The sequence below is a fragment of the Pinus tabuliformis genome, chromosome 7 (genome assembly GCF_031772625.1).
Source record: "Pinus tabuliformis cultivar Carrire ecotype Pingquan chromosome 7, CPIR1, whole genome shotgun sequence".
In the NCBI taxonomy this organism is placed as follows: domain Eukaryota; kingdom Viridiplantae; phylum Streptophyta; class Pinopsida; order Pinales; family Pinaceae; genus Pinus; species Pinus tabuliformis.
Window position 1 is genome coordinate 1,720,196,625 of NC_142293.1, and position 19,470 is coordinate 1,720,216,094.

Consider the following 19,470-nt stretch of genomic DNA (forward strand, 5'->3'; position numbering starts at 1 on the left):
ATCAACATTAGACCTCAAACCTTAATCAAGGATATAGGTAATGGCTCACTGTAGCTCAGATATTCAGGCAAGGAACAAAGAAAATTCATAATGTGCTGGATACAGAACTCATGAATAAGAAAATCCATTTCTCAGACAAGAAGGACATACTACGTTGGGGATATACACCACGTGGGACCTTTACCACAAAAGAAGCATACAATATCTTGATGAGCCAGCACGATGGAAAAGACCCAATATGGGAGAAAATCTGGTCTCCAGGTATTTGGCCTAAGATATCAACATTTCTATGGTTGCTGTGTCACAAAAGGATTCTCACTTAGGACAACCTAAGGAAGAAAAGCTTCAATGGGCCTTCCCGATGCCCCAATTGTAGCCAATAGGAAAAGATAATCTAGCACCTTATGACGGCATGCCATCTCGCCACCAAAATATGGGAAAAAATTGAATTCAGACACCAAAAGAAGGGTAGAATACCAGAAGACATCACAAATACCATCCAAAATTGGATAGCAGACCCTTACAAAAGCAGGCTGCTAAATTCACGTTGGAAAATTATCTCAGGCCTAATTGTTTGGACTTTATGGAAACAAAGAAATAGAAGAATATTTAAGAATCAGTACACTCCTCTGGATGCCCTATGGAACAACTTTTGCACCAATCTATAGGAAACCTTGACTCTTCAGAACTGGAAGGAAGACAACTTTCCCACGGTGCCTCAAGAGAAGAACATATGGGAGAATTGAAACCTCTGTATCTCACAGATCATTAAGCACCCTAACAACAACACTCAATGTAACATCGCTTCCGGTCATTGGCAACCTCCCTCCCATGGAATTGTACAACTAAACTTTGATGGAGCCTCTAAAGGCAATCCAGGTAAAGTAGGTTATGGAGGAATATTTAGGGATCATGACAGCATCCCTCTCCTAAGATGGGATACAAACAACTCAAGGGAATTGGAAGGACTATGGTAGGGCCTATGCTTGGCCCAAAAACATGGCTTTTTTTCCTATAATAATTGAAGGAGACTCACAAATCCTTATAACCATAGTCAACCACATTCTCCAAGGTACCCACACCCACAAGGTAGCAATTAGCTAGAGATTAGTGGAGCATTTAGAATTCATTGAAAAGTGGCTTTTAAGAAATAGAGCTATCACTTTCCAACACACCAAAAGGGAAAGAAATAAAGTGGCAAATCTCCTAGCAAATATAGGGGTGAATAGTGACCGAGTTCTAATTTCTTGATCGATTGACATTCTACATGGCAACTCTCATCTACAGGAATGCATCAATCTAGTGCAGAGGGATGCAGAATCCCTAGATGTGGGTGATTAATGGCACTGTCATGGAGCTGACCATCCAGGCAAGCAAGTGGTATGGCCACATGGCCTCCCACACTGCCAACGAGATGCCCATCACCATTATTATCGGCATTTTAATGAATCTAGAAAGAAAAAAACATTAACGGAGGGAGAGAGCCAAGGCCACCTACTTCTGGTTCTGGACCTTAATACGAAGAATAATCCACGACCTCCCCCTGCTCTACCTCCTCTCACCTGCAATTGCTTTCTTTCAGTGGCTTAGCCAAGCTCTAGAACAACTACAGGGCGATGATGTTAGCTTCTCTACTACGTCGAGTTAATTAACGATGCCCATTTCTCCATAACCTACTATGTTGTTACAAAATTGTTGTTCCAGGCCTCAATTCTACCATTGGCACCCATTTTCCTCACTCTCGTATCTTCTCAAGCCACTCTACCCCATTTCCAACCTGTCCAAGCACCCAGTGCACTGTAGTTCACCCTATCAATATGCCCCACCTCCAGCACAGAATGGGAAGCCGCCGGGGAAGCAATCGAGGGAGAGCAATTTGCCCTCCCTCACGGTCCCCATCTAACTCAGCTCAGGCAGATTCCTCCTCACCTTCGACTGCAACTCAAAGTAGGGGTCTATCCCAATAGTCGAAGTGGAAGAGGGCAAGCCCAGAGAGTAGGCCAAAGGCATTTGGAGGAAACCTAGTACCCTAAAACTCAAATGTTGAACCCCTTACACTCCACCCAATTCCATTTTAGATGCACCCTGGACCACCCCTGTATAATCACCACCATCTCTGTTACCTTTAGGGAAAAGCCTTAAAGCACCATTTCCCTGGCTAGAATCTCTCGGAACAAGATGGGCGAAAGCAGGCAGGATAGGTCACGTGCGAACTAGCTCAGAACAGCTTGGAACAGAATGGAAGCTGGCGGAATTGGCTAGAATAGAATGGAAACCGCTCGTTCCAGCCCAGAAGCTTTGCACAAGACGAGTAACACCCCTGATGGTCAAGTGAAGGTGGCAATAGGAACGAACAGTCCAAACGGAAACGAGAAGCAGGATGCCATGACCAGTGGCCAGTAGCATACTAACGATGATGACCCATATGCCTATGGGTTTCCCATCGTGGAGGAGACACCGCCACCTACTGACACCTAGCAGGCTTCATTTCTCTTTCCAGGTTCCTAGTCATCAGGTCCTCTTTGGTCTTTTTTGTGGTTTTTTGTGTTCAGGTTCCTAGTCATCAGGTCCTCTTTGGTCGTTTTTGTGGCTTTTTGTGTTCAGGTTCCTAGTCATTAGGTCCTCTACTACATGGATTTTTTTGGCTTTTGTTCTGCTAGAAAACTCTCAATCATGGTTATTATAAGCTGGTTTCTCCTATGTGGGCAACTTTCTCCTTCTTTGGACTTGTTTCCGTGCGTGGGCAGTCTAATTTTTTAGTCATTGTTTGATAACGCACAATAATTTCTCTTAGACAGTTCCTCTAGAGGTTGGAGCCTCCTTGTAACACTATTTTTTTGTATCTATAATATAATTAATCTTACTTAGAAAGAAATATTAATATCCGTATTCATATCAATTAGTATTAATATTAATAACTAATATTAAAATTAATATTTATAAATAAATGAGAGTACCTTTCAGATTAATCACATTATTAGGATCTTGTTGACATTTTGAACCAACTAATGTGGTTCATCCATATTAGATGTGGTTCATCCACACTAGTTGGTTCAAAATGTCGACCAAATCCTAATAATGTGATTAATCCGAAAGGCACTCTCATTTACAATATGGATCACAAAAGCCTAATCTCTAACATTTATAAATAATATTAAAACTTAATATTAAAATTTTATTAATATTTAATGTTATTAATGTTGATGGTATATTATATTAATTAATTAATTAATATAATATCAATAATATGATCAAATCGCTCTGATGCAGCAGACTGCAAATCGCTTCAGAACCCTAGCCATTAGCTGCCCCTGACCGCTTACGCTATCGCCGCCGCCGGACTCCTGCTGGTAGCCTGCAATGGCAAAGGCGGTAGGAGGGGAGAGCTCCGCCTCCCCTCCAAGGAATACTTCAATCTCTGACAAAGAACAGCATGCACCGCCTCTGCACCCCTCTGGCGCAGTCCCTGAAGCTGGGCAGGAAGGACATAGGACGAATAAAGAAAAGATACCCACAACCCCGACAGAAGAGGAAAACACAGAAAAAGAGACGCACAACAAAGCTTCGTCGTCACAGCCAAAGGCGACCTCGGCCACCTGTATCCCGAAGGCTGCAGAGCGTATCAAGGTCGACCTGCCAAGCCACCGCATCAACGGTGAGATCCAATACATGCAGGATCATGCACTAATAGGAAAGTTTCTGGGATTCTGGCCTACGGAAAAGGCCTTACAAGGTTGGATAGCCTCAAAATGGAAGCCCAAAGGACAAGTTACCCTGCAACTGGGTCCAAAAGGCCTTTTCACAGCAATCTTTCACTGTGTGGAGGACAAAGCGCGGATATTTGAAGGCGGCCCATACTTCTTCAACTCTTCAGGTCTCTATCTCACGGAATGGAAACCAAGATTTAACCCTGATAAAGAAGATTTCAGCTGGGCTCCGGTCTAGATAAGGATGTATTCCCTCCCAGTGGAATATTGGAAAGAAGAAACGCTGGCTGATATTGGCAACAAGCTGGGGACCTTCATCAAAGTTGCGGCTGAAACAAAAACCCGCAAATACACCTCGTATGCTAGGATCTGTGTTCAGATGCACCTGACCAAAGCTTTAGCTGATTCGGTAAGTCTATTTCACGATGACTTTGAATGGACACAGCCTTTAGATTATGAGCATATACCCTTCCGCTGTCGCAAGTGTCATGAGCATGGCCACCTCTTCCGAGATTGTCCATTAAATTTACAGTCCAAAGTCGCTTCTGTTGTCTCTGACAAAGACTCAGAAGGTTTCATCAAAATTCCCAACCACCGCAGGCATGCCAAGAAAAGTCAGCCAGTCTCGGACAATGCCTTTAAAGCCGACTCCCAGAACAGATTCTCTGTTCTCGCTTCGCAAGTTATGCAAGACCAACCCAGTTCTGTCCCCCCAAATAAGCCCACTGTGCCCTCAACTTCCCTCAACCCCTCAGCCCCCATGCAGACCACAAACCCAGCTCTTTCACACCACACTCCAAACCCTTCTCTGGAGAAAGGAAAATTGGTTTCAGATCTTAGTCCCTTCACCTCCTCCCAAGGGAAATCTATGTCGTACAATAAACAGCAAGACATCGACATGGAGCCAGATGCAACTCTAGCTCTCAGTCTCCATGAAGAAGCGGATGAGGAAGAACAGAGTTCTCCTATTGTCATGGAGGAAGATCAGGTGGATGTCAGTTTAGATGGTCTTGACATCTTCAAACTTGAAACTGCATGCAAACAGAGAGAATACAACTCAATTCCCCCCTGGCAAATAGACAAACTGGAAGGAGTCCTAACCAAGGTGCAGCACAATAAAAGTCTTGGAATACAAGGAGGCAACCCCTGGGACGGAAAAAAGGTGCTCAAAGAAACCAAGAAAAGAGGAAGAAAGACAGACCTTCAAAGGACCATAATAATAGGTGAAATACTTATGGAATCGGGGCGATTCCCTAAGTTGACAAAGTTTTATAAACCTAAACCTCAGTTTACATGAAGCTAATATCCTGGAACGTGAGAGGAATCAACAGCCCCTCAAAACATAGAATGATCAAAAACCTAATTCAACAAGAAAAACCAACCATAGTTTTTCTTCAAGAGACAAAAAGCAGCACCGAAGCTATTGAAAGAATTCGAAACAAGATCTGGGCAGGAAGCAGCTCTATTTCTGTAGACGCCTCTGGAGCTTCAGGCGGTCTGGCCATACTGTGGAACCCGTAGATTATCTCATTATATGACTTCCATGCCACCCTCCATCTTATTCAAGCCTCCTTCCACCTTATAGGCACCAGAATCCATGGGCATCTCACAAATGTTTATTTTCCACAGACAATACAGCAAAAATTGGATCTTCTGGAAACGATCTCCATCGTCAATGAAAATAGGCAATTCCCCCTCTGGATCGGCGGCGACGACTTCAACATAATAACATCCATGGAAGAGAAACAAGGAGGCAGAATCAGGCTCAACAGTGACAGCAATGGCCTCAGACAATTCATACAGACCAATCAACTTATGGACATTCCAACCTCCAATGGAATTTTCACCTAGACTAACAAGCGTCGAGGTATTCACCATATTGCCTCTAGGCTTGATAGATTCTTCATCTCAGATAATGCAATCCACCTGGGAGGGGATTTCAATGTTTCCATTATCCCCCAAGGATGATCAGATCACTAGCCAATTTTGCTACAATGGTCCAGGCCAGGTAACTGCTGCAACAGACCTTTTCGATTCGAAGCATTCTGGTTCACAAATACCAATTTTAAGGAAGTGGTCAACGAAGCATGGACATCTTATATCCCGCCAGAGGGAGCCAAAATGTATCAATTCCAACAAAAGTTGAAAAACTTGAAACAAGTTCTCAAAGTTTGGAATCGCACAAATTTTGGTAATATTCAGACAAATCACCAACAATTGGAACAGAAAATGCAAGTACTTCAAGAAACTTTCATTCTAGAAGGCAGAACAGATGAACAAGCACAACAGGAGCAGATACTCTGGAACCAAATTGAAGAGCGTCGGAAACAAGAGGAAATTCTCTGGCAGCAAAAATCCCGAATCAATTGGCTAAAAGAGGGGGAGAAGAATACAAAATTCTTCCACAAAACCACAATCCAAATGCGAATGCACAATAATATTACCTTCATCAACAATCAACAAGGTGAAAGAATCGAAGCACATGAAGATATGGAAAAGGAATTCACAGGATATTTTAAGGACATTCTTACGGAGCCCATAGACAACAGGGATGAAGCAATCAGAGCCATCACGCAGCACATTCCTAGCATCATAACTGCGGATCACAATAACAAACTGCTCCAGCCCACGTCCCCGCAGGAAGTTGAAGAAGCCATTGCTCAGCTCAAAGATGGAAAGGCTCCTGGGCCTGATGGCTTCACAGCCCATTTCTTTCATGAATTTTGGGAGCTCATCAAAGTTGAGGTATGGGAACTCGTTGAGGAATCCAGAATCATGCACTGGATCCTCCCGGCCCTCAATACCACCTTCATAGCTTTGGTACCCAAGGGAGAAGAGCCCAACAGGCCGGAAAAATACAGACCAATCGCACTATGCAATGTAATCTACAAGCTAATCTCAAAGGTCATCGCGAACAGGCTCAAACCACTCCTTCCCTTACTCATCTCTCCAGAACAGACGGGATATGTAGAAGGCCGGCAGATCATGGATGGAATCATTCTATCAAATGAGGTAATTCACTCATTAAAGATTCTCAAAAAACCAGGTATGATTCTAAAACTAGACCTTTCTAAAGCTTTTGATAAGCTCAGTTGGAATTTCATTCACAAAATGCTTTTAGCCTTTGGCTTTAGTGCAACCTGGACCAGATGGATTATGAACCTTATTACCTCTCCCAGCTTCTCTGTCTTGCTGAATGGTTCTCCCTCATCTCCCTTTCGACCCACTCGCGGCATTAGGCAAGGGGATCCACTTTCACCTTTTCTCTTTGTTCTAATGGCAGAAGGTCTAAGCAGGCTTCTCAAATCAGCTGTCGCCTCTCAAGCTCTTAAAGGTATCTCCATCCATGGCCTCAATCCTCTGTCCCATCAGCAGTTTGTTGATGACACCATGTTATTCGGTCATCCATCCTCGAGAGAAGCCTCTGCATTCAACTCTCTACTTTCCCTCTTCTCTGATGCCTCTGGCACTACCATTAACGCCTCGAAATCTCAGCTCTTCTTCTTTAACACCCCCCCCTCTACGCAAAGAAATATTGCCAGAATTTTGGGATTCACCATATCCCATTTGCCGTCCAAATACTTTGGGGCTCCTCTTTCTGATTCAGCCATCAAACATGCTTCCTGGAGGTCTCTCCTTGATAAGCTTGAATCAAAGCTCTCATCTTGGACCTTCCGTGCTCTAAATATGGCTGGCAGACTTGTCCTGATCAAATCGGTCTTACAAGCAATGCCACTATACCTCTTTTCCATCATGGCAGCTCCAAAATGGGTCCTTAAAGCCATTCGCAACCTCAAGCGCAACTTCCTCTGGGGCTCTACTGGACGGAATCGAAAATGGGCTCTTGTTAATTGGAAAGAAGTTTGTAAAATCAAATCAGAAGGAGGACTAGGACTACGGGATCCGCTTCAAAGCAACAATACAATGGGAGCACGAATGTGGTGGAATTGGATCTCCAAACCTCATTCACCTTGGGCTCGATTATGGCAAGAAAAATATGCCTCGGGAAGTCAATGGAGCGATCTCATAAGAATCAACTCCACAGCCCAAGGATCACCCATCTGGAACACTGCAAAGATTCACAGCCACTTCATTCAAGAACACAGCTTCTGGGAAATCCACTCAGGCACGACATCAAAGTTTTGGGAGGATTCGTGGGAGAAACTCCCTAAACTTGCAAATCTATTCCAAAAGCCCCTCTGGCACTCTCATATGCAGCAAGCGAACCTCACCCATGTTCACCAATTCTGGCAACAATCCGGGCATCATGACTACCAATCATGGAAACCAGCGAGCAGCTGGCAGAGGGATTGGCAGGGAGAAATGTATTCAGATATTGATCAGGAACTCACATACCGAAGAATTCGTTACTCCAACCAGCAAGACAAACTCAGATGGGGTCACACGCCCAAAGGCACATTCACCACTAAAGAAGCCCATCAACTGCGCTATTCAGACCTCCAAGTGGACAAAGATCAAATATGGGGACGAGTTTGGCTACCAGGGCTATGGCCCAAGATCTCAACTTTCTTATGGCTGCTAAGTAAAAGACGCATTCTTACATGGGACAATTTGATAAAACGGGGATTCATTGGGCCATCAAGATGCCCAAATTGCAATCTCAACTCTGAGACCATCAGCCATTTAATGGAGACATGTCCGCTAGCTAAGCAACTTTGGGAGAAAGTTGAGAAATGCAACATGAGAACAAAACCCAGGGGGGAGGACGTAACGGAAAATATCAGGAACTGGAACAAGAACCCGTTCAAAAGCCAGCTTCTCAACACTTTATGGAGTCTCATACCAGGCTTTTTGTATTGGATTCTTTGGAAGGAGCGAAACCACAGAATCTTCAACAACACATCACGGTCAATAGACGCTCTGTGGCTCATCTACAAAAAAAACATCCAGGAAACCTTAGCCATAAGAACCTGGTATGATACAGACATGCCAAAAACGCAACAGTAGAGGGATATTTTGAAAGAATGGAATCTCAATCTTTCTGCCTTTGCCAAGGTCATCACCCGTCCCCCACTCAGCTCCACCTCCCCATCTTCCTGGTCCCCACCAGCAACCAATTCATTCAAGCTTAACTTCGATGGGGTAGCTAAAGGAAATCCTGGACCTGCCGGATTTGGAGGAATCTTCAGAAGCCATACAGGAGCATTACTGCACATTTACTATGGATCAATAGGCAAAGACACTAACAATGTAGCTGAGCTGGAAGGACTCTGGCAAGGGATCTGTCTAGCAGAACAAAAGCACTTCTTCCCTCTTGAGGTCGAAGGAGATTCTCTCATCCTTATAGCAGCGGCCAAGAGAATACAAGCAGGGGCTACAACAGTCAAGATAGCAACAAGCTGGAGATTGCTCAGTAGATTGGAATCCCTGGAGGCAAAGCTTAAAAATCCCCAAAGTATTACCTTCCAGCATGTAAGAAGAACAACAAACCAGGTAGCAGATAGAATGGCTAACCAAGGTGTTTCTCAGCTATTACCATACTTCTCCGGCTCTTTGGACATGGTAGATGATGATCAACTCAAAAAGGACTGCATCTCTCTGGTGCAAAAAGACCTCTCCCTCCCGGATGCGGGTGGCTCCAACGCGTAGCAGGCCAATGGCTCATCACATGGGCATGTGTCAGCCCGGACGAGCCACGCAATACAGGGTCGGTGGTTATTTAAGACTGGCGGCGGTTGTTCCTCTGCGGGAATTAATACAGGTCATTTCTGTCTTAACTGTTCTCTTGGGAAGTGGAAAAATGGCGCTACAAAGGCCTGGAACCTCTGTCATTCTCCAGCACTCTTGCATAAGGTATGAGCACTCGGCGGTAGCGTCGGATTATTCTCTGGTTCTGTGGAATATTGCGTAGGGTTATTCCTGCTCTCTGGCTAACTTGGGGATGCAGTGTGAGCGCCTGAGAATGATTAGCAGGCGCGAAAGCTCCAGGGGTCATGCTTCGGCTCAGAGGCATGGAATTTCTCCCTCTTCCTCAATTGAAGTTACTTCAGACCACCGTCACTCCCCAGGACGAGCAGCTGGCCGCGGTAGGGCAACAGAGCATGGAGAAATTATGGACTGCGGATACTCTGCGCATCCCATGGTCAGGTATCGAATTCCCTGCTCTCTGGCAAATTCCACATTCATCGTTTCGGTTTCTGTTGAGCACTGTGGCAATCCAAGAGGTCAAGAGGAAGCTCCTCAGGCAAACCCTCCTCGGGTTCCAGGGATTGTTCCCACAATCGATATGCAAGTGCCTACTATTGATCTGTTACACCCCATCAAGGAAAGCTCTTCCCCAGACTCTCAGGTAGGCCCCAACGAACCAGCGCAGAGGATCCATCTCTCTGACCCGGACATCCCCAAGCACTTCAGGGGCAAGGAGGAGGACGAACCGCATACCACCGACGATGAATAACTCGACCTGCTGTTCGCTTTTAGTCGCTGGGAAGGGAAAGTTTTTTCTGTTTTCTCTCTTCGTCATCTTGTATGTGTTCGGACTCAGTCCAGATCACAAAATCTAAGTGTCGGCTATCTATATGTTTTAGGTGTCGGTCTTATGCACTGTCCTGTGTCGTTATGCTAGTTTGTCATCGCTTCCAATTTTTGTACCTGTGTAATTTTGGATATGTTTAATCTTGGGCAAACTGTCAATCTCTCGACAGGAATCACAGGGCTACGACCCTGTTGTAACACTCATGCTGTAATTTTTGACTTTTTTGTAATATAATAGAATAGTCTGATTTAGAAAAAAAATATATAATATCAATAATATTAATAAATTAAAATAATAATAATAGAGAAGATTGTAAATTAAAAAAAAATATTATTTTTAATATTAAATGTTGATGACATTATTTATAATAATAATGTTAATGTCATTAATAATGTTAATATTATTAATTAAATGTTATGAATATTAATCATTAATAATTATGAATATGAATAACTAATATTTAAATTAACATTTATAAATATTAATAATATTAAAAGTAATATTAATGTTGGTATTCATATTAATCAATATTAATATTAATATTAATATTAATTTTGTCCACAATTATTGGATAGATGGTAATAAGATGCTCTATGAAGGCACTCCTTGATGTGAAGTCAAAGATTATAGTGGATTGCTAAATTATCAACTCTTACCACATTTAAAAAATAAATATAATATTCAATATCATTTAAAAATAAATAAAATAATTAAATCTGTTTTCAAACTCCCAACGGAGCCTTGTGATTCATCAATAAACACCCTACAAAATACATGAAACATAAAATAAATAAATTAATAAATAAAACTAAACTAAACTAATTAATGAAACATCCACACATTTCCACATGCATTTTTAAAATCCGTCAATATTTATCTAGAACCCTTGACCAGAGGCAAGACCATGGAAATCTCACCCACTTAACCCATGTCAAATTTGAGGAGTGCGTGGTCTAAGTGGCAACACTCTGATTTTGCAACATCAAAATGATTTATATTTAGTTCTCCTATTTCCTGAACTTCCCTTACTACCTGTTAATGTAAAAAGATAACAAAATTTGAAAAGTTTTAAACATATTTCTTTTGAATAATTTGTACATTGAAAAACATAAACATATTTTTTTTGAATAATTGTACATTGCAAAACATAAAAAAAAATTGAAGGATTAATTACATACATATGATTACTACAACAAATTATCAATGCTTTCTATACCAGGCCAAAAATGGCTTTGCACTTTAACATCATTAATAAGAGTTCTCCCCATGTCTTTGAGGGGATCATGCATTCATCCCTCAAATCTCTGCAACTATATTAATTTTCATTATTGTCATAGTTCTAGACATACACTATCTTACATATTCGAGACATACACTATGTTACATCCCTAGAGCTAAGATTCATCTAATGTGTGGTTATCTGCATGGAGGAGGCCAATTGAAATGGTAAGGGATGGCTATATGAAATTGAATTGTTATTGATTTCCAGGCTAAACCAATGACTTACATCCCTGTGGCAAGGTTTCGTATAAGCGAATTGAAACTGTGAAGGATGTCTAGGCGGAATTGAAAATGTTGATGTTGCTAAGGTAATTAGAAGGATGGTGATGGCGATTACTATGTTTCATAACCATTTTTTATCTTTCCACTTTGTCTTAATCATAATAGGCGGCCATTAACAAATGGTATGGTAAATTTTTAATGAAGGTTTGTAAATTTTTAATTTAAACATGCTTTAATCACATGATTTAGATATGCAAGAAAGTTACTGTTGTGAATTTCATTCATTGATTTAGTGACGACTACGATAATATACCAGCATCTTTCAATTGAAATCATCCTAAAAAAAAATTAATTAACAAAAAAAATTAAAGTAGCCAATTCTTTGGCGTAATAACAAAAAAATTAAAGTAGTCAATTCCCATACCAGGGACGCCTATAGGTGTAAAAATAATCAAGACTGTAAAAGATGTTTTCTTTTGATTAATGACATATCACAACAGCTCGATACAGAATGGGATGATGGGTGACTGGGGTTAGGGCTTCAAAGCAGGTGCGTGACGTAGTTTACAGGGACAACGGAACTACCAGGTTTGAAGGGACCATTACAGATACCTCTGCAACTACCTTAACTCACCCATTAGCTATTTACAGCTCAGCATTCTGATTAGATTTTCTTACCCTAGACAGTAATCGGTCCTCCATCGACATTCCTACAAGCAGCTGTCAGCTAGGGATTTTGAAAGTTATGGAGGACATAGTTGATTATTCTGCGTATCCTACGGAGAACCAACCCATTTGGACTCAGCTTAGGACCACTGAGGAATATTTTTTCTCATTTGACCATGAACTTACAGTGGAAGTAGAAGCCCTCCCTACTTTCTCAAGGCCACGCATACCTTCCATCTCTCTGCCTAAAGAAGCCTCGACTATTCCGGATTACACAGGCCCTCCTCTCTTACCAGGTTCCCTGACTATTTCTAAGCACTTGCGAGATCTAGTTTTACAAACCCTAGGGCAGGGTTTGGGTTCAATACACTCTGTGGCTAGGCTGGACAAACCCTTGGAGGGATATCTTGCAGAGCAAGAAGTCCAAGCATCGACATTATCAGCTCCCTTGCACATGGGGACTCCACTTCTAGGAAATTTCATGGGCATTGGTATCATTTTATGACATTTTGATAATATTAGGGCAAAAGGCCCTACGACAACAATAGGTTCAATCACACATGTGATGGTACAAACTGGCAAAACGACTAAAGGCACAAGCAGCAAACACAAAGGGGCTTCCAAGAGGAAAAGGCCACTCCTACATAGAAGAAGTGAAATCTTCCTTAAACTAACCAAGGACACACCGTTTCATGAAGCAATGGATTCGGCAAAATAAAGTACTAGTGGGACATGTGAGGGGAAGGCACTACAGTGTGGAGAGGCTGCAAAAATGGGCAATGGAAGTCTAGGGTCATCATTTGAAAGAACCCCCTAGGGTTCAAACCTTTGTCAAGGGTTGGTTTTCCCTGAGATTTAAATGTCTCGCTCACTCAAACTGGGTCCTCTCCACTATTTGGCACATTGACCAGGCACCAGTCCTCCTTCGAAGGTGGATGCGATGTTCGATCCTGAACAAGAGAGAGTGGAGGCTGGACCTATCTAGGTTCATCTTCCGAGCCTTCCCTGTCACTTCTGGAGAGAGTAGATTTTCAGGCAGATTGGGGATGCTATGGGTTCTTACCTTACCTATTATGACACTTTTCTATCGACTGAAAGAATGGCTTATGCCAAGATTTTAGTGCACCTTGACCTCTCGGAAGGGATACCTAAGTACATTAACATTCAATGGAGGAATGCTACGAGGAGGTAGATGCTGGACTATGAAGGGATACCCTTCAGATGTAGGCGCTGCCACAAGGTGGGGCACTTATTCAAGGACTATCCATTGAATAGGTGGAACATCAGGAAGGATGCGAGACAGTCTACTCAGGAATCACAGGAGCAGGAGGCTCAGTCACATGGAGATCCTACAACAGAGGAACAGCCTCAGGCTTCTGAAGACATGCTTAGGAATGCCACTCCACGTTCTGGAGGAACAACTAATTTATCAAGTCCTGATTTGAGGTCTTCAGAACCGACTTAGAGCAACCTGACGAAGCGTGGTAGGCCACCTCATCGTCCTTCACCACCAGTTCCAGCTCCAGCCACGGCAGCCTCAGGTGACTCAAATACTTCGGGTATGAACTCCATTCACTTGACCCCCTCTCAATGCATTTATGATATTATTATTAATACAATATCTGGGATGTCATTAGGACCGGGAACTGTAAATTCGATGGCAGCCCCTATTCAGATTTCATGTGTCATTTCTCCCCTCACACTTCTTCCCCCCCCCCACACCCCCATCCCTTTTTTGTGCCCCTCCTCCGTGCTCTCAGCCTTCTTGACTGCTCCCTACAAACCTAGATACAATACGCATTCTCAAATGAAGAATTCGGTATAGGATCATGTCAAACTTGACATATTCCATCCCCATCCCCCTCTTAAGGCTTCCCCCAGCCGTCCCTCTCATGTTAAATGTGCAAAAGCACAAGTGGATGATGATATTGCTTTGGGAAAATAATCCACTATTCTTGGGGTTCTTAGAGCCAGAATAGCCCCATCTGAACCCCCTCCATGAAGATCTTATCCTTCAACTACAGAGGGCTAGTTAGGCCCGATAAAAAACTAGCTCTTCATCGATCAATCTCTGCCAACTCGCTCGATATTATTTTCCTACAAGAGACTTTAGGCTCCGCTGATGATATTACTCGTACTCTTGAGCATTCTCTTCCAGGATGGAAATTTTCAGGATTGGATGCCCTAGGCCGATCTGGAGGGCTCGCTTTGAGCATCAATTCTCGATCTATCAAGTCTATAAACATCTAGGGAGGGGTTGGATATTTAGGGGCCGATGTACACATAGCCAAGCTAGGTATGCTTTTGAGGATAATCAATATATATGGGCCTTGCCAGAATTGGCCTGAGTTTTGGGACCATCTTCTGAGATTGGATTTATTTTTGGCTAATAATTTGATTGTTGGAGGGGACCTTAATTTTTGCATAGGTCATTCAGAATCCTAGGGATAGCGCGCTTCGAGGGACTCCCTCTCAGAATACTTCTCATCCATTCTGGATTATCATCACCTGATTGATATTCCCACTACAAAGATACAAGCCACATGGAGGAATAATCGAGTTGGTGAAAATGACCTAACTAGGAGACTGGATATATTTTTAGTCAGAGAGTAGGTTATGGATCTAGGATTCAACATCAGGCAATGGGTTGGCATGGGTGGGCTCTCAGAAAATCTGCCTATATATATTGAAATGGAAAGTAGTAGAGCTAGGCTGAAGGGTCCGTTTAAGTTCATCTCAACCTGGCTCAAGGAAGCTTTGTTTATCAGCATGGTGACTGATTTCTGGAAAGCAAACCCTCTAGGGGAGAGGGGAAATGTAACAGTAGGAGTTATCCATAACCTCACAGAGCTGAAGAAGATGTCCAAAATCTGGGCTCACCAAAAAAAATTACAAGATGATCAAACCCTAAGAAAGATTGAACTCAAGTTGGATGATTTTGAAAATGAGCTAGGTGGTCTATATAGCTCAAAGGAGCATAAGAGTAAAATCACATCCCTCTACTCAACCCGTGGTAAAATTCTCAAAGAAAGGGAAGACAAATGGAGATTGAGAAGTACAGCTATCTGGATTCAGGAGGGGGATGATAATACAAAGTTTTATCAAAAGTTTACCAATGGGAGGAAAGAAATAAACACCATCTAGCATATGCAAGATGAAAAGGGAAGGACAACAAACACTTTCCCACAGCTCGCTTCTCTGGCCAACTTTCACTTTAAAAAAGCTTACAATGACCCCAGGGAAGCTAACTTGGCAAAAATTATCATAGTGGCTCAACTTTTCCCGAGATTTGTGGAGGAAGAAGATGAAGACAAATTAATGTAAGAAGTAACATTAGAGGAGATGGAGGCCACTTTGAAATGGTTTAACAACGACAAAAGCCCAGGACCTAATGGTTGGTCCATCGAATTCTATTTGGCTTTTTTTTATTTGATTGGATCGGATCTACTTCGAGTAGTTGAGGAGTCTAGAGCTTCGGGTCATTTGGAAGCCGCCATAACCTCCACATTCATTGCTCCCATTCCGAAGTCAGATAAGCCAACCACTTTTGATGAATTCCATCCCATTTCACTTTGTTACTGCTTGTATAAGATTATCACCAAAGTTATAGCGAATAAATTGAAGACAATATTATGCAAGCACATCTTGCCAGAACAATTTTCTTTGCTTTAGGACAGGCAAATCCATGAGGCGATCAGGACAACACAGGAAGTATTACACTCACTCCATAGCAAAAAATGAAAAGGTATGATCATGAAGGTAGATTTATCTAAAGCATTTGACAGAGTGAATTCGTTATAGTTACGAATGCTTTTAACTCATATTGGATTCCCTTTCAATTTTATAGAATGGATTATGGGATGTGTCACCAACATCCCATTTAGTGTCCCGGTCAATGGGAGTGCATCTCCATTCTTTATTTTGGCTTGAGGACTATGGCATGGGTGTCCCCTCTCACCACTCTTGTTTCTTCTAATCATGGAAGGGCTTAATCAGATAATAAAAGAAGAAAAAAGGAGAGGAAGATTAAAGGGTATAAAGATAACTGAAGATTTCACGCTCACCCACCTACTATTTGTGGATGACATGCTGATATTTCTCAATGGAAGTGTTGGATATCTGACTATCATCAGAGATATATTTTCTTTATTTCAGATAGCCACAAGGATGATAATTAATGATGGAAAATCTACTTTGACGGCACTGTCTGCTCACAGCATGAACTTCATTATGCCGTCCACTGATTCCACTTTGCACAAATTGGTCCGGAGGAGGGACTAAAATATCTAGGTTATAAGTTAAAGCCCATTGGATAATATATAGTGAATTGGACTTGTCTCATTGCCAAGTTGGAAAAGAGACTCAGCATATGGTACCTCAGATTTTTATCTCAGGATGGCCAACTCACACTCATCAAGAGTGTCCTGGAAGCAACCCCATTCTATTGGATGTCCCTAGCCTGGATTCCTAGAGGCATTTTGACAAGGATTCAAACACTCTGCTGCATATTCTTATGGAGGAGTAGTCAATCAGGAAGAATCTTTGCATAGGCCAAATGGGATGCCCTCATCCTTCCATAAAAATGCGGAGGCTGGGGACTCAAAAAGCTTGATGATTTTTCCTCAGCCCTGGCAGCGAAGCTAGGATGGAAGTTGGTCACTTCAGAGAGTTTGTGGACGAGAGTGGCTTACTTGAAATATGTTGCCCCTTTAAAAATTTTGGATTGGATCAAGAGACTGGTTAGACTCAATGCTGGTATATCGACCATTTGGAAGGTTGTCCTGAAAGCGTTGGATCCCATCCAAACAGGCATTACTTGGAGAATCCATTTGGGGAGAAAGGTGCATATTGGAATTGACCCGTGGATTAGATGCGAGAACATGAATAGATTAGCTCGAGATCTTCTATTGCACCTAGGAGAGCAAAATGTTATATACCTTGCTCATATAGCAGATAAGAAAAACTCCTCTCTCCTCCGTCAAGCTTGGAAATTAGGCCTATAGCTCAACATTCCTCCACTTTGGTAATAGCTATGGAAGGACTATATACACGCTCTCTTGAAGGCTCATACTCACATCATAGATGGAGATGATGAGATCATCCGGGCTTTGGCAAAATCAGGGAGATATACTCCAAAGGAGGGATACTTAGTTCTAGCAGAGCCGCGGAAGCCCCAAATCCTTCATACCTGGTGGAAACACCTATGCAAGTTGAAGGCACCTCCCAGATCCAGATTATTAATGTGGTGCATTCTGAGAAATAAAATCCCCACAGGGGATAACCTCATGAAGCATTCCTACCATGGTCCTCACTGGTGTTATCTTTGTAACATTAATGGTGAATCTGCTTCTCACCTATTCTTGAATTTCCATGAAGCTCGTAAGTTATGGACCCTTGTGATAGCAGTTGTCCCCACATCTTGTAACTGGAAAGCGGATTCTCTCATAGAAGCCTAGAACCTATGGTACTCCTCAGTCATACCCCACAAATTGAGGAACCTCCCCTTGCTGTTCTGCTGGGCTGTCTAGATAGCCAGCAATCTTTATATCTTTCAAAATACCCCCCCCCCTAGGTGGTCTATAATAGCCGCTAAGATCAAAGTAGATTATGATCTCATCCCTGATGACCGGCCTCCCCCTCGCACAAGGAACATCACATAGGAACTGTTTGACCCCCACATGCCCTCGAAATATTTTTATGGGGCTACACAAGAAGATGGTTATGGAGGGGGTGTTATTCTTCACTTAACAGATAAACACTCTTTCAGCCTATTCATGGGATTGAGGAGGGGAACTAATAACTTTGCGGAACTTTCAACACCCTTACACATTATTCATTTTTGTTTGGAGAAGAATTGCCATGCTTTACAATTGTTTGGGGACTCTAAAATTCTTTGCAACTTGTTGAATAAAAGTTCTTATTGCTGGTCACTCTCATTGAGACACATTCTAGATGAAGCATTAAGATTGATATCCAATTTTGACTATTTTACATGTAATCACATCTACAGGGAGCGGAACACAAATGTTGACCGTCTTTCCAAAGAAGGTGCAATCTGGGAGGCGAGCATCTGGTTGATCCATGAACAGAATGAAGGATTTCATTACCAATACTATCGCAGGCCATTTATGGACATTATGGACTAGATTTTCAATTCAGATTGCATATTTTTGTACATATTTATTTTTGCTAATACTGATCTCACTTGCAACCATTTATATGAATGGAACAATACTTAGTTTTGAAAATTATCTCCCTACGTGGATTAAGATAATATATTTCTATTTTGAATTGTTGTAATTTTCATGGATACTTTTCACAGTCTTTGTTGGGTTATTACCTCCCTGCGTGGATATAGGTATCTAAATTTGATGCTTCTTTGGAAGCTGATATCTATTGATAAAAATATCGGAATATGCATATGCATCTACAAAATGTAATTTATGTTTCATAATGAAATTACGAATTTTTCCATGGGAAAAAAAAGACATATCATAACAGCTATGTAGGAATTAAAACAAATCATGCAAAATCACCACATTATCAGACATAAATTCCCAATGAAAAATTAGAGTAGATGATGAAAATAATAAAACAAGCACAAGAATTTGAGATGATGATTAGACACCAGAAAATAATGGTTGTTTTCCTACAAGAGACTTTAGGCTCCACTGATGATATTACTCGCACTCTTGAGCATTCTCTTCCGGGATGGAAATTTTTGGGATTGGATGCCCAAGGCCGATCTGAAGGGCTCGCTTTGGGCATCAATTCTCGATCTATCAAGTCTATAGAAAGCTGGGGAGGGGTTGGATTATTTAGGGGCCAATGTACACATAGCCAAGCTGGGTATGCTTTTCAGGATAATCAATATATATGGGCCTTGCCAGAATCGGCCTAAGTTCTGCAACCATCTTCTAAGATTGGATTTATTTTCGGTCAATAATTTGATTATTAGAGGGGACCTTAATTTTTCCAAAGGTCATTCAGAATCCTAGGGATAACGTGCTCAAAGGGACTCCCTCTCGGAATACTTCTCATCCATTCTGGATTATCATCACCTGATTGATATTCCCACTACAAAGATACAAGCCACAT